General features: G+C 36.5%; 1 non-coding gene across 1 annotated transcript; it reads right to left on the bottom strand.

The window, feature by feature from the left end:
- Positions 1 to 868: 868 nt before the first annotated feature.
- Positions 869 to 975, bottom strand: LOC132423747 (U6 spliceosomal RNA). Its single transcript, XR_009519063.1, has one exon. It is a non-coding gene; the product is annotated as a U6 spliceosomal RNA (small nuclear RNA).
- Positions 976 to 14003: the final 13028 nt, after the last annotated feature.

Genomic DNA, 14003 nt, shown 5'->3' with positions numbered 1-14003 from the left:
ATCAATCACTCTATTCGTATTACCTACAAAGAAAACCTATTTCTGGTGCCAAAACTAAAGAGTTTTTCCTCATAGATAGTAAAAAAAAAAAAAAAGAAAGAAAGAAAAATAAAAGAAAAAGAACAGTATACCACCCTAAACACACCTATACACTAAATGGATTTCATGGGCTGACTGTTTCCTACAGTGACTCTAAACATAGGCCAATGATGACATAATACCAAATTATGTTTCATAAAAGCAGTTTTACAAGAGAATAGACTGTATGGTCCAGATGTGTAGAGACCGGCTTGTGCGGTTTATTCCAAGGATGAATTTTTTTGTGTCTGTAGAAATATGTGCACTGTATTTCACAAAGGCAATCCTTTGCAAATTTATGTTGTTCAACCATGTATTTGATGAGTATTAAGCAGCAGTGAGTTCAAGGTTAGTGTTCTTGACAATCACTTAGGTGCAGCTATTTCAGTCTACTGGTTAAATAATGAAAATGCCTAACTCCCCCTGGGAATGGGATGGGTGCAGAGAAAAGGAGCCTGGAATTTTAGCTGTTTTATAAAAATTGTGGCAAATTTACCTTCTTAACCAAATAAGATAAGATAAAATTTACCTTCTTAACCAATATAAAGTTAAGATAAAAATTACCTTCTTAACCAATATAAAGTATACAGTTTAGTGGCATTAAGTATATTCACATTGTGATGCTACCATTACCACCATCCCTTCACAGGATGCTTCATCTTGCAAAACTGATACTCTACCTATTAAACAATAACTACCCATCCCCCCTCCAGCCTAACCACCATTCTACTTTCTGTCCCTATGAATCTGACTACTCCATGTTCCTCCTGAAAGTGGAATCATACAGTTTGAAAACATGGAACGCTTCACAAATTTGCATGCCATCTCTGCCCGGGGTCCATGCTAATCTTCTCTGCGCGGTTCTGATTTTAGTCTATGTGCTGCTGAAGTGAGCACTTTAGCTGGTTTTTGAGGGGAGAACAGGAACTCATCAGACTTAAAATGGGGGTAACAGCTCCCGTATGAAGGCAGAGTGGTCTAAAATTGTTTTCTGTGCTGCTGAAGACTGAGGTGTGGAGGGAGGCTGAAAGAGATGAGGTTAAAGAGACAGGAAGGAACCAGATGCCAAAGGGCTTTGTAAGCCCCTTTTAAGAGCCTGCACTTACATACAGTGAGACCGGAACAGGGAAGTAAAATTCGTATTTAAAAAAAATTAATTCCAGGAAAAAAGAGAGGCCTGGAAGAGGATAAAATTTGAAACAGAAAGACCAGTTAGAAGGCAGTGACAACAATGTCGGTAAAGTTTCCCTTTTCTATTTTTGCAAATCACTAGAGTGTTAGAGTTGGGTATTCAGAATTGTAGCTCATGAGGAAATAGGTGTCTGCACTGTGGATCTAGTGTCCAATCTTCCTCTCCATGCTTAGAGGAAAACTTTTGACATTTTAGAAAATTTTGTATTTTAGCAAAGAATCCAGACAAGCCAAAGTCAAAGTCTAAATTCATATTTTAATCAAGGAAAGCATGTTTCTGCTCACTGATCTCTCTCTCCTTTTCCTCTTCCCATGTTTTAGAGGAAGAAGATATTCTGGGAAAAAGATTAATAGAGGGCATATCAAGATTGTCAGACAGGGCTTCCCTGGTGGCGCAGTGGTTGAGAGTCCGCCTGCTGATGCAGGGGACGCGGGTTCGTGCCCCGGTCCGGGAGGATCCCACGTGCCGCGGAGCGGCTGGGCCTGTGGGCCATGGCGTCTGGGCCTGCGCGTCCGGAGCCTGTGCTCCGCGGCGGGAGAGGCCACGGCAGTGAGAGGCCCGCGTACCGCCAAAAAAAAAGACTGTCAGACAGAAATGCTAAGAAATCTGGAAAGGGCTGGAATAAAAACTTGCATTCTAGGATGTCTAATGTTGGCTTGGTTACCAATGGTGTTTCTTCCTATTGTAACACGGAATTGTTCTTAAGATAGCAAGAAACTGAACTACACGAAGGCATATTTCAAATCAAAATAAGGACCACTTATTAGAGCTTCTCTACATTGAAATTGGTTGCTTTGGAAATATGAAAAGTTTTCTATCATTGAAAGTGTATAAAAAAATCTAGATAAGCATTTATCAAGTGTAATGTATGTAAGAAATCATTGTAAGAGCTAAAAAGTTGAGTTGAAGAACTGAAAGACCCTAAATAATTCCAAGATTTATGAATTCCACAGAAGGATAATATCAGATTATCTCTTATTAGAAACTGATGATTTTGAAACTCTAACAAAATTTCTGCTGATACGCCCAGTACATTGATATCACTCAATTAATGAACTATACCAACTTGCTAAAGAGTAACTTCCTCCTTTAATATTTTAACAAAGAGGCCCCAAACCATTATTTTGCACAGGTAATTGTTCAAAATTTAAGCAAGTTTATCCTGAAACCTGAGTGTTATGTCAGGAATAGAAGCATAGGCATTTCTTTTGCTTCTATGCTAATCTTCTCAAATTCCAGTTTCCAAATGACTAAAGTATCAAGGAAGCAACTTTCCATGAAAATAATTCACTCAATGAAGAGAATGAAATAGAGAAAAATGGAAAAAAAGAGCAAGAGAAATCTTCTATTTTAGAAAAAGCCCAACATCTAAAGAAATGTACCAAATGTATCAAAAGTGAAAAAAATTGATGAATTATTTAAAAACTCCATTTATTTCATAACTAAAACTCTCAATTCCCACTCTTCTTTCTCCCCAATTTTAAACGTCTTCCTGCTCTCTCTTCTCCATTCCATCTAACCTGTGAGCTTTCAAGCCTTAATCACGAACGTTTGGACCACTGTGGTCCCCATGCTCGTTCTTGTACCTCTGATCATATCATCAAATGCATATATCTTTAAAAACACAAGTCTGATCTTGTAATCAAGCTGTTTTACAATCATTTTGCAAGGGAGGAAACTACAGCTTATAGGATCACAAAGCTATGAGCATCAGGCTGGAACTAGAGTTCAGGTCTCCTGGACCCTGTTCCAGAGTCTTTTCACCTCAGGTCAAGGTCTTCCTAGGTATTGTATGTATATTGTAGGTACTAACAAAATTATGCTGCCCCCCCAACAGAGTTTGAACAGAACACTGGGACTGTATTTTTACCTTAAAATTTTATTTACAAAGTACAGAAAGCCTATTCTTCTCAGTTGTCAAAGTTCAGTGTTGCAGAGCAATTGCTCCTAGCACGTTAAGTTGCCAATTTTTAAAATCATTTCCCTCTATTTGATTGTCTGGGATTTAACTCCCTCTTAAATATGCAGCAAGAAGCATTTTATTTTGTTTTCTTTTTTGCTAACACTTTCGTAGTAAGCACGTGGTTCATATATGTTAAAGGAAAATATTCTCAAGATTAACATTTGTAATATTATATCAACTGTTTATATTTTCTTAATACTGTGTAAAATTTACGATTGTAAAGAAAAAAGGAATATCAAGTGTATTCATTTTCTGCTGTTCACTAATTCCCATTTGGTTTTCATATTAAAAATTTCCAAATTCTACATTGAAAAATTCATGATTTAAAGTAATGAATTTGACTTACTTTGCTACAATGTTAATACATGCAAAATTATAGTAAGACATGGAATAGATAAATATTTTGTTTTTAAAATTAGTCAGACCTAAAAGATATTCTGTTATATAATTTATCAAATAAGATTATTAGACTTATTGCAATATAATTAGAATAAAATAAATATAACTGAATTATACAATTATGACTTTAACTTTCATTTTCAAGTTATTTCTGCTTTAAAGATATATTTAAAAATTAAAAGTGAAATTTCCTGATAGAAAGTTAAAGTAAGCATAATTTTTAAAAATTCCATCTTTGTATATATCAAGACAGCTAACTTTTAAAAATATTTAGTTTCCTTGTTGTTTTTCTGTGATAATATTGATGCTATAGTACAACACAAAAATATTCAAACGTGTTTCTTAAATTAAGTGGTGAGATATATTTTATAGTGAGTAATATGTGATTAAGTTTTGAGTTATATAAATATTTGCTCACTAATATCAAAATGTGCTTAGACTTGGATATACTATAATTCACTTTATTTACTGTTAGTTTCAATAATAAAATGATCAAAACATGGTCTTGAATATCCTAGCTATTATTTTTAAAACTACCTAGCACCAAGAAATAAAAACCTGCCATTGATGTTGACCACTTCCATTATTTTAAAAGACTGAATTAAATCCAGCACACATTGTGAATTGTTTTTGCTTCTTTTTAGGAGAGTTGTAAAATAACCAGGCAGCCTTATCTTAGGTGAGACTGTTTCGGCTTGGAAATAAACAAAGCTCTCTCTCAATGAGCTAGGTTCATTTCTTATTTGTGTAATACTCTGGAAGAAATTAGGTTTCAATAAAGTCCATTTTTGTCACTGCATGTAGCAATGAATATCACACCCAGCAGGGCACAGTGGCACCTGGCTGTCCAGACCCCAGTGAGCACAAACCATCTGGGGGTAATTACAACAAGGTATTCTTTAAGGACCAGATGGGACCAAGGAACAGAAGCCCCGACCCCTCCCAGTCATTTACAACATAATTCCTTTCAATGATATACTTAATCCTCCCACCAGCTATGCTTTTCAGCTTGCTGTTGTCACTGTTCCTTTATGTTAATTCAGTTTCAAGACGGAGCAAAAGAGGGGGAGAGAGAGAGAGAGTTCAAGAAAAAAAGGGAGGGGGGGGAGAGAGAGAGAGCCACCGGCGCCTCTGGAGACCAAAAGAAATTATTCATCTCTAAATTGTTTCCACCACAGCAAGTACAGTAACAAATTTTTTTTTAAAGGGGGCTGAAATTATCCTAAAGAAGGTCAATGCGACAGCCCTGTGTGGCACCAGCTGAGGTTTACTCAGCCACCTGTTAGCTAGAAAGCTCTCTGCACACACGCTTATGATGCATTTAACCAGTTTAAAGGGTCTTTATTGTCGGCCCAGCCACCTCCATTCAGCAGGCCCGAGCCTTTAGGCCCGCTTTGTGGTCATATGTGGCACACAAGCCTTAATTCAATTACGCTGTAAGCCTATCCAGTCTGCATCACTGCCCTTTCACTTTTGTGCCATTTGTCTCGTATGTTGTAAAGAATTTTATTTTGAAGAGGGAAAGGCACCCTACAACCCACTTGTCTTTATTTTTCATTTAAGGTTTGTGCCGCAGGTGCGCTGCCACTCCCGAAATGGATTCATCTTTAAGCGAATTTTAGATGGAGCGTTATTTATTGTTTGGTGACAATGCTTTTCTGGTGTTGCTGACTTTTATTTTTTTTTAATTAGGTGTTTGTTCCAACTCTCCACCAAATCAACAGTCTCTGAACTTGAGAATTGAAAATTCAAAAGGAAAAACATAAATGATGGATGGAAATGACAATTAGCCTTGTACTACCATTTTTTAAAAGAAATGCATTTCTTAGAATGAACAAATGTCAAATTTAGGATTTTTGGTTTCCCTTAAGTTTCTGACACCCAATATATATCAGTTTATATGAATGAGGCTTAGTGAAGCTCTGTTATTGAAAACTTTGTTTCAGATGAGATTATTAGATATATTAAATCTGTTCATATTGTTTGTATTCTGGGGCTTCCAAATTTCCTTGGCATCAAAGCAATGCATATCATTGTCAAATGCTTGGCATTTTTATAATAATTTATGGGAAATGAAAACATAAATAAGATTTCTCAAAGTCAGGGACTCATGTTTACTTTCATACCAAATTTTTCTTAAAAGGAAAGTTTGTCTCTTTAAAGCACGCTCAACCTAACATTCTTATAACTGTCTAAATCCTACCCCTTGAGTTCAGTGTCCATATGAAGGGTATGGGTAATTTCAAATCAACATTCCCCCAAATCGTTAAGTGACTTGTCATGGGAGACTGAAGGGACTTCAAAGGAGGGAGAGAAGAATCTTCTTTGCTATTTCATATCAATTTCTCACCCAAGTCAAAGAAAGAACAATAGTGCTAAGTTATCAGTGTTACTCAAGTTGTGTGTATCAATTCTCACTGTAGCAACTTTTACACGTCTTTTGTATGGAAGTCCTATCTCTTTAAATTACTGAATCAAAACCACAAATATGAAACATGCAAAACGGACCAAGACATTCTAGTTGGCAAGAAAAAAATAAAGATATTTGCATATAATCTTCAAAATAAATAGGATTTCAAAAACTGGCTTCTGTATACATATAAATTTAATGGATATGTTTCTCTCAACAATTCTTTGCCCATTTCCATTTCCTTTAGGTTCCCATTTCATAAATAAGAAAAACTAAGGGTTAATAGAGAGACTAAGTAGCTCACTTAAGAGGTCAAAATTCTTGTGATTTCTTATTGAGGGCTCTTCCTATTACATCATAAAACCTTTATATAATTATTTCATAAACTTCACAATTTTGACCCATCTGCACAATTCCCTATACATATGTGTATTAGAGCACCTTATCAATATTCTGTGAAGTGTGAATAACAACTGAACTTATAAAAGTCTAGACAAAAGCAAAAATAAACAAATGGGACCTAATCGAACTTACAAGCTTTTGCACAGCAAAGGAAACCATAAACAAAACAAAAAGACAACCTACGGAACAGGAGAAAATATTTGCAGATGATGTGACCAACAAGGGATTAATTTCCAAAATATACAGACAGCTCATACAGCTCAATATCAAAAAAACAAACAACCCAATCAAAAAATGGGCAGAAAACCTAAATAGACACTTCTCCAAAGAAGACATATAGATGGCCAACAGGCACATGAAAAGATGCTCAACACTGATAATTATTAGAGAAATGCAAATCAAACTACAATGAGGTATTACCTCATGCCAATCAGAATGGCTATCATCAGAAAGTCTACAAATAATAAATGCTTGAGAGGGTGTGGAGAAAAAGGATCCCTCCTACACTGTTGGTGGGAATGTAAATTGGTGCAGTCATTATTGAGAACAGTATGGAGGTTCCTTAAAAAACTAAAAATAGAGTGACCATATGATCCTGCAATCCCACTCTTGGGCATATCTCCAGAAAAGATGAAAACTCTAATTTGAAAAGATACATACACACCAATGTTCATAGCAGCACTATTTACAATAACCAAGACATGGAAGCTAAGTGTCCATTGACAGGTGACTGGATAAAGAAAATGTGGTGTGTATGTATATATATATATATATATATATATATATATACCCACATATGCACACACACACACATATATAATGGAATATTACTCAGTCATAAAAAAGAATGAAATACTGCCATTTGCAACAACATGGATGGACATAGAGATTATCATACTAAGTGAAGTCAGTCAGACAGAGAAAGAAAAGACAAATATGATGTCACATATGTGGAATCTAATAAAGTGATACAAATGAACTTAATTACAAAACAGAAACAGACTCACAGATATACAAAACAAGATTATGATTACAAAAGGGGAAAGGGGAAGGAGGAGGGATACATTAGGCTTGGAATTAGCAGATACACACTACTATATATAAAATAGATAAACAACAAGGATCTACTATATAGCACAAGGAACTATCTTACAATATCTTGCAATAACCTATAATGGAAAAGAATCTGAAAAAGAATATATGTTTGTGTGTGTATATATATATGTGTGTGTGTGTGTGTGTGTGTGTGTATTACTAAATCACTTTGCTGTACACCTGAAACTAACAAAATATTGTCAACCAACCATACTTCAACAACAACAACAAAAAGTCTAGAGTTACACCCAAACAATGAGAAAAATGGCCCAACTTTGTTACATTAAAAAAAAGAAAGCTCTACATAGGTATAAGAATATGTCTTTAGCCACCTTTAAATCCTTTCATAGGATTCTGAAGAAAAAAAATGGCAATGAAATTCGGCCAGTTTCACAATCTTCTGTGTGACTCACTTAACCTGCTTGCATTGTGTACCTCTACATTTTAATATCAAAAATATTTGAGACTTCATTTTTTAAGGACATTGGCATTGTGAAATTCTAGAATATCTAAAGGCATCCTTGATATGAAATGTGAGAACCCATGAAATAATGGAATCTGTAATAACCCCATTAATAAATTCATTATTATATACCAAAGGAATAGCTCTTAAAATTTAACTGTCCGTTATACTTTTTTTGGTAGCTCACTTTATACAACAGGATAGAATTTTACAATATTCATTTTGTATTCTCGGTTTCCAATAAAAATCATACACATAACTCGTGAAAATAACTTATTTAAGGAAATGTTGAACAAAAAAATAAAAATATGTAGAAAACCCAAAACAATAACGAAAGCCATAACTGTTATCCTATTTATGTATATATAATATCTATATACAAAATATATAAATATATAAATATAGTTTATAAAATTTATATAAATATTATATGTATAATATTTGAGAATTCAAACTTAATATAGATTACTAAATCAATGGACTAATGAATAGTTTTGAATATTTGTTATTCAGCAGCTAATATTTTCAAAAAATATTCAAAGCTGAAATTTGAAAACAGATCATAATATCAAATTTATAATACTTTAAGAACGTTATTGATTATTTACAAACTCTCATTTAAGGAGAGTTGTAAGGGAAAATCTCAGATAAAAGGAAACTGATGACCTTCACACTACAGTGGAACACAATTTTAGCTTTGCAGCATACAGATTCTGTCCAACACAATGGTGCCTCCTGAGATTCAAATGTGCTTTGGAGAAAACTATCACTTCACAACCAGGACCTGCTCCTGCAGACCTCCCTTCCCTTTCAATGGGATTTTCAAATGCATTTAATGAACACAGGATGGGACATACATGAATGTCTCTAAGCCAATTATGTAGTTTGAGTTCAAATAAACTACTTCTTTACCAGATTTTCTGGTTCTTAAACATGCATGAAACTATTCGTTAATCTTGAATTTCCAAAATTTGTCTAGAAAATTCATGAGAAGATTTCTGTGCATATCATTTTGCCATAGTCAATGCTAATATCAAGAAATTTCACATGATGTCATGAGTCTAGAGGAAAAGTAAAAAATCAAGTCAACTGTTTTTTTTCTGTGTGCAGAATGCCAAATCCTGGGTGGTGTGAATTTTTCCTTGAATTCATCATTTAAACATTGTTTGGCAAAGTTATATGAACATTTTGTTGCTATGGCCAGCACTTCTTAGTTTGGTATGGTAGCTAGAAACAGGAGATAAAATATGGCTTCATGCTAAACTGAAGAATGAAGACAAGCAAATTCTCACTAATTCAAAGGGAGATGAAAATACTAGAATGAAAGCTAGAAGACTGATGAAATAATCTCATAATTATCTTTTATTCTTATGTCTCCACCACCTCAGACACCCAGGTGACCCTAGCTATCTGAAAGAGAAATACGGTAGGTCAATGACAAATGTTCATCTTCAGGGAAAAAAAGCTCCTGGGTATCCTCCTATTCACCCCTAAAGTGGATTATAGATGAATATTACTTCAACTTTCAGCTCTGTAACAATTTCTCAAGGAACACTTGGTTCTGAGATTACACTGGAAGGCAGTCAGTATGGAATGGGCTGTTGTTTCTTTGCATTAAGAAAGAGGGAAAAGAATAAAATGTAGATGTCTGTAAGTACAGATGAATATGCGAGTGGGGAATAGGGTTTTGTGAGATGGTTCATTTCTTGGTTTTGGCACTCTGGGGAGTGTGTGTGGATGTTAAGTGTAGGCATGTATGTCAGAAACACACATGCATCCACATGATACAGGAGAAATTAGCATCGATAGGGTCATTCTAGATTTCAATGACATATTTACTTATTTTACCAAAACAAACACTGCATATTGAGAACGATTTAAACAAAGTCATTTAATCTTTAACAATCCCGCAGCTTCATTGTACAAATAAGGGAACAGAACCTAGAGAATGGTGTAATTTACCAAGGTCACATTGCTAATAAGAATGAAAGCTGGGGTTTGAACCCAAAGATGTCTGAGTCCTGAGCCTGTGCTGGTAACCACTATATGCCGAGAATTAAACATGTGATAGGTAGTAGCTGTATGATATGTCTACAGTACTAATATATTTGCAAGTTCTCTTTCCCTTCCTATTATTCTGACCATCATTAGAAGTAGTCATGAAATCTGGAAATTATCACTGGGGTCACACCTGGATGCAAGAGTAGATGATTATCCATTGTTACAGAGGCTTCCCAACATCTCTCCCACACTCTCTGAAATGCTACCTAATATAAGTTGATTAATCGGCTACATCTTTTGAAATAAAAATGTCTGTTAGAGTAAGGCTCTCAATTTCCCTTGCCTGGAACAAATATAAAGTCTCCATAAATATTTGAATAAATATTTGAATGGATGAACAAGATATTTCATTTAATTATATTGTTCTTTACTACTTAGGGGTGAATGAGCCCACCTACGGGAATGGAGTTTCATTAGATGTTTTGGAGAAGGGAGCAGAGAAAGGAGCAGATGTAAGAAACCTGGCGAAAGGTGGTCCAAGTGGAATGCCAGCGTAGAGAACTCAGGATGGCCTGAAGGAACATGTGAACACACAATGAGGGGGGCAGAAGGCTGCAGAAGATCACAGTTTAGAAGAAAACAGGGGAATGCCAATGATTTTATATATATGCATGGATTTTATTTCCCAAAGGTTCTCTGGCTCAGTCAAGGTTAGAGAACATGTGCAAAATACTATATATATATAACCTTTGCAAAATACTATATATATATAACCTTTGCAAAATACTACATATACATAAACCTTTGCAAAATACTATATATATATATATATATATATATATATATATATATATATATATATATATATATATATATATATATATAACTTTTGCGTGTGTTTCCCTGACTCTTCCCATGACCATATTAGAAAATGCTGACGACCTTGTCCTTGGGGCTTTTTAATGAGAGGCGTGGTGCATGTGGCGTCGCCAGGGCGCTTCCTTCTCCAGGTCCAGCTGAGGGCAGAGCAGGACCAACCAGCGGCCCCAGGAGCCGCTGGAGCCTCCTTTCTCCATCTGCTTTTCAACTGCAGCGGCGGCAACAACCCCCAGGAAGCGCGGGGCGCAGTCGGGACTGGGCGGGAAGGTGCCTGCAGACATCTTCTGTAACTAACCTTCTGGAAGGCTATATATATATGTAACCTTTGCCACATACTATATATATATAACAAAACTGTGGTCCTCTACATCCAGGAAGCACATTAGCTTCTGGTACTAGGAGCAGACTTGTCTAAGCAAGCTGTCAATAAACGCAGCAGACTGCCATACAGGCCTGACTCTACTACTCTACCTTCATTGTCATCCCTTCTTGACTAAGTTAAGAAACATTCTGCCCTTTGTCTGAGGCTTTTTCATCCAATTTCCAATGTTTGTGTATTTTCCCCATATTTTTGCCATTCATGTACATAGAGCGAGAGAGATGATATTATAATATCAACACTATCAGCACGTAACACGTGTTGCTTGGTCACTGGGTGCAGGCGCTCTGCCCAATACCTCACATTTTTTTCTCCCAAGAAGGCTAGAGGAGATTTTATTATTATCTTCCTCTTACAAATAAAGCAGCTGAGGTGGAAATCATGGATCCAAGTACACATGTGGAAAGTAACCCAACTGGAATTTGAATCCAAATAGTCTGACGCCAGAACCACACTCATAACCACTGTACCAGACTCTCCCCCTAGGTTTGCTCATTAATAAACCAAGTGACTCATCAAGACCACTAAATGTTCTCAGAACTGTGCTAAGTCCTGGAGGGTAGAAAAATGAATGGAACAATAGCTGCAACAGCACGGAGGAAAAACACCTGTTTCTATCTCTGCTGGTCTGGATATCTTCACGGAGAATGTAACCATATGAATTTCGAAGAATGAATAAGAAACAAGGGAATGTGAAGCTGGGAGACAGTCTAGGCAGGAAAAATACCTCACAAAGCAAACAGGGCAAAGAGTGTTCGCCCTGGCCTACCTCAGGCTTTCCTCCTGCACATGCACACTTTCCTCTGCTTCTGCTGATTGAAACTATTCATGCTCCAAGACTCATCTAAAATCCTCCCTCTCCCAAAGTCTGAGGTTCTCACTGCTGAGACTGAGTCTCACCCTCCTTGAATTCTCTCTGGCGCTTATCTTAATCCAGCTGGTATTCTGATTACTTCTGGACCTGTTTTGTTTCCTGTCCCAAGCATCAGGTAGTGTCTTTCTCATCTCCCTTTCTCTCACTACAGGTCACAAATCCTTTGACTTTCACCGCAGATATTCCCTCTGCTTGGTACACTTCTTCCCTCCAGCTCCTTTTTTTCTTCTTCAGGCTCTCCTTTTAAAAATCACTTCCTAAAAAAAAAAAAAAAAAAAAAAAAAAAAAAAAAAAAAAAATCACTTCCTTCAGTAAGCCGTCTCTAATTCCCCCAGGGTTCTCTTAGATGCCCCTCTTATGTGCTCCCATAGCACCCACTATGTCCCCCATGAGAGCAGGTGGCACACTGTTTCATAATGGCCTTTGTACAATTCTGTATCCCCCCACTGGACTGTCTGCTTGGTGTGTCATGTTCACGTAAAATGGATTTAACAGATATTTGCTGAATGAACAAAAGAAGAAATGGCTTGTTGAAGTTAACTGCTCTCTTCTTCCAGGAGGGAGGCCAGGATTGAAGGGTGTGAGTGGGAGGACCATGGTGATAGGGTGGAGATGAGATACGATCAGATCAAGGATCCTGTTGGATTAAGGAATTCTACCACATTGGTAGAGGAAGATCCATGTGTGCTCCATTTAGGACCATTTTAACCCTGTTATTTAAGAAGTCCTGCCAAGACCCTAACAAAGAAGGTACTTCCGAGAAATCTTTAGGTACCCGTCAGCATTCCCAGACTGAATTTCTCATCCAAGGATTTCAGTTCTAGTCTCTCCTTTTGTTGCAACAGGAGATGGTATCTTTAAACTTCAAAGCTTGTAACTCAACGGGTACGTAAAAATGTCCACCTTCACTGTAGCCTATTTTATTATCTCTACAGTTCAGTGGACATCTGTTATTTTTGCCTGTGTAACTTCTTCTAGTAACATTACCTTCTTAAGAAACTATCCATTCCTTGTCTAAAATCCAGGACATGACCCCAGTTAGGTGCTCTGTATCTGAATCTTGAGGAAAATGTCACAAAAATGAAAACCTTTCATAACTCAGTGCCAATATTTCAGTGGCACGCTGAAGATTGTGGTGAGACTGGGTAAGCTGCTTAACTTCTCTGTGCCTCAATTTCTTCATCTACAAAAATAATAATAATAATCTGTTGGCCCAAAAGTTCATTCGGGATTACGGAAAAACCCGAACAAACTTTTTGGCCAGCCCAATACTACTACGACTACTACTACTACTACTAGTAACTACCTTATCACACTGCGGTGTGGATTAAAGATGTTTATATGTGTAGAACACTTAGACAAGGCCAGTCACAGAGAATGGGCTAAATAAGTGTTATCTATTGATATTACAGCATGGCTGTTAGAACTTTGAAGTTGCTCTGTTTCTATCCACTATGAGGCCTGGCTGTAGGATTTTTCCTTCAGGTTTCTAGGTTACTCCAATATCCTTCCAAAAAGAATTTTTTAGCTTAAGTTGGCCTGAGTCAGTTTGTGTTTCTTGCTGCCAGAAAACTCTAATGGTTGCTTCTTTCACATACTGTAGGTCTTTTCTCCCCAAAGTGTTTATTAGACTCTAGAGGACAATAACCATATATTATTCACCTCTGCATCATCTAGAACACCAAGAGTAGTGCTTTGTATGCAAAGATATTCATTTTGGTGACTGGAAGACCAAATACATGAATAATACCATTGACCTCTTTCTTTAGGACTTTATCACTGTTTTTCTTAGCAATAAAAATCAGATCCAAGAGCATCATGATCACCTCCAGGACTCTAAAAGTGGCTCATCTTGCTTCTGTTTTGAA

This window comes from Delphinus delphis, chromosome 3 (genome assembly GCF_949987515.2).
Source record: "Delphinus delphis chromosome 3, mDelDel1.2, whole genome shotgun sequence".
NCBI lineage: Eukaryota > Metazoa > Chordata > Mammalia > Artiodactyla > Delphinidae > Delphinus > Delphinus delphis.
This window is presented reverse-complemented; position numbering and strand designations above follow the sequence as displayed.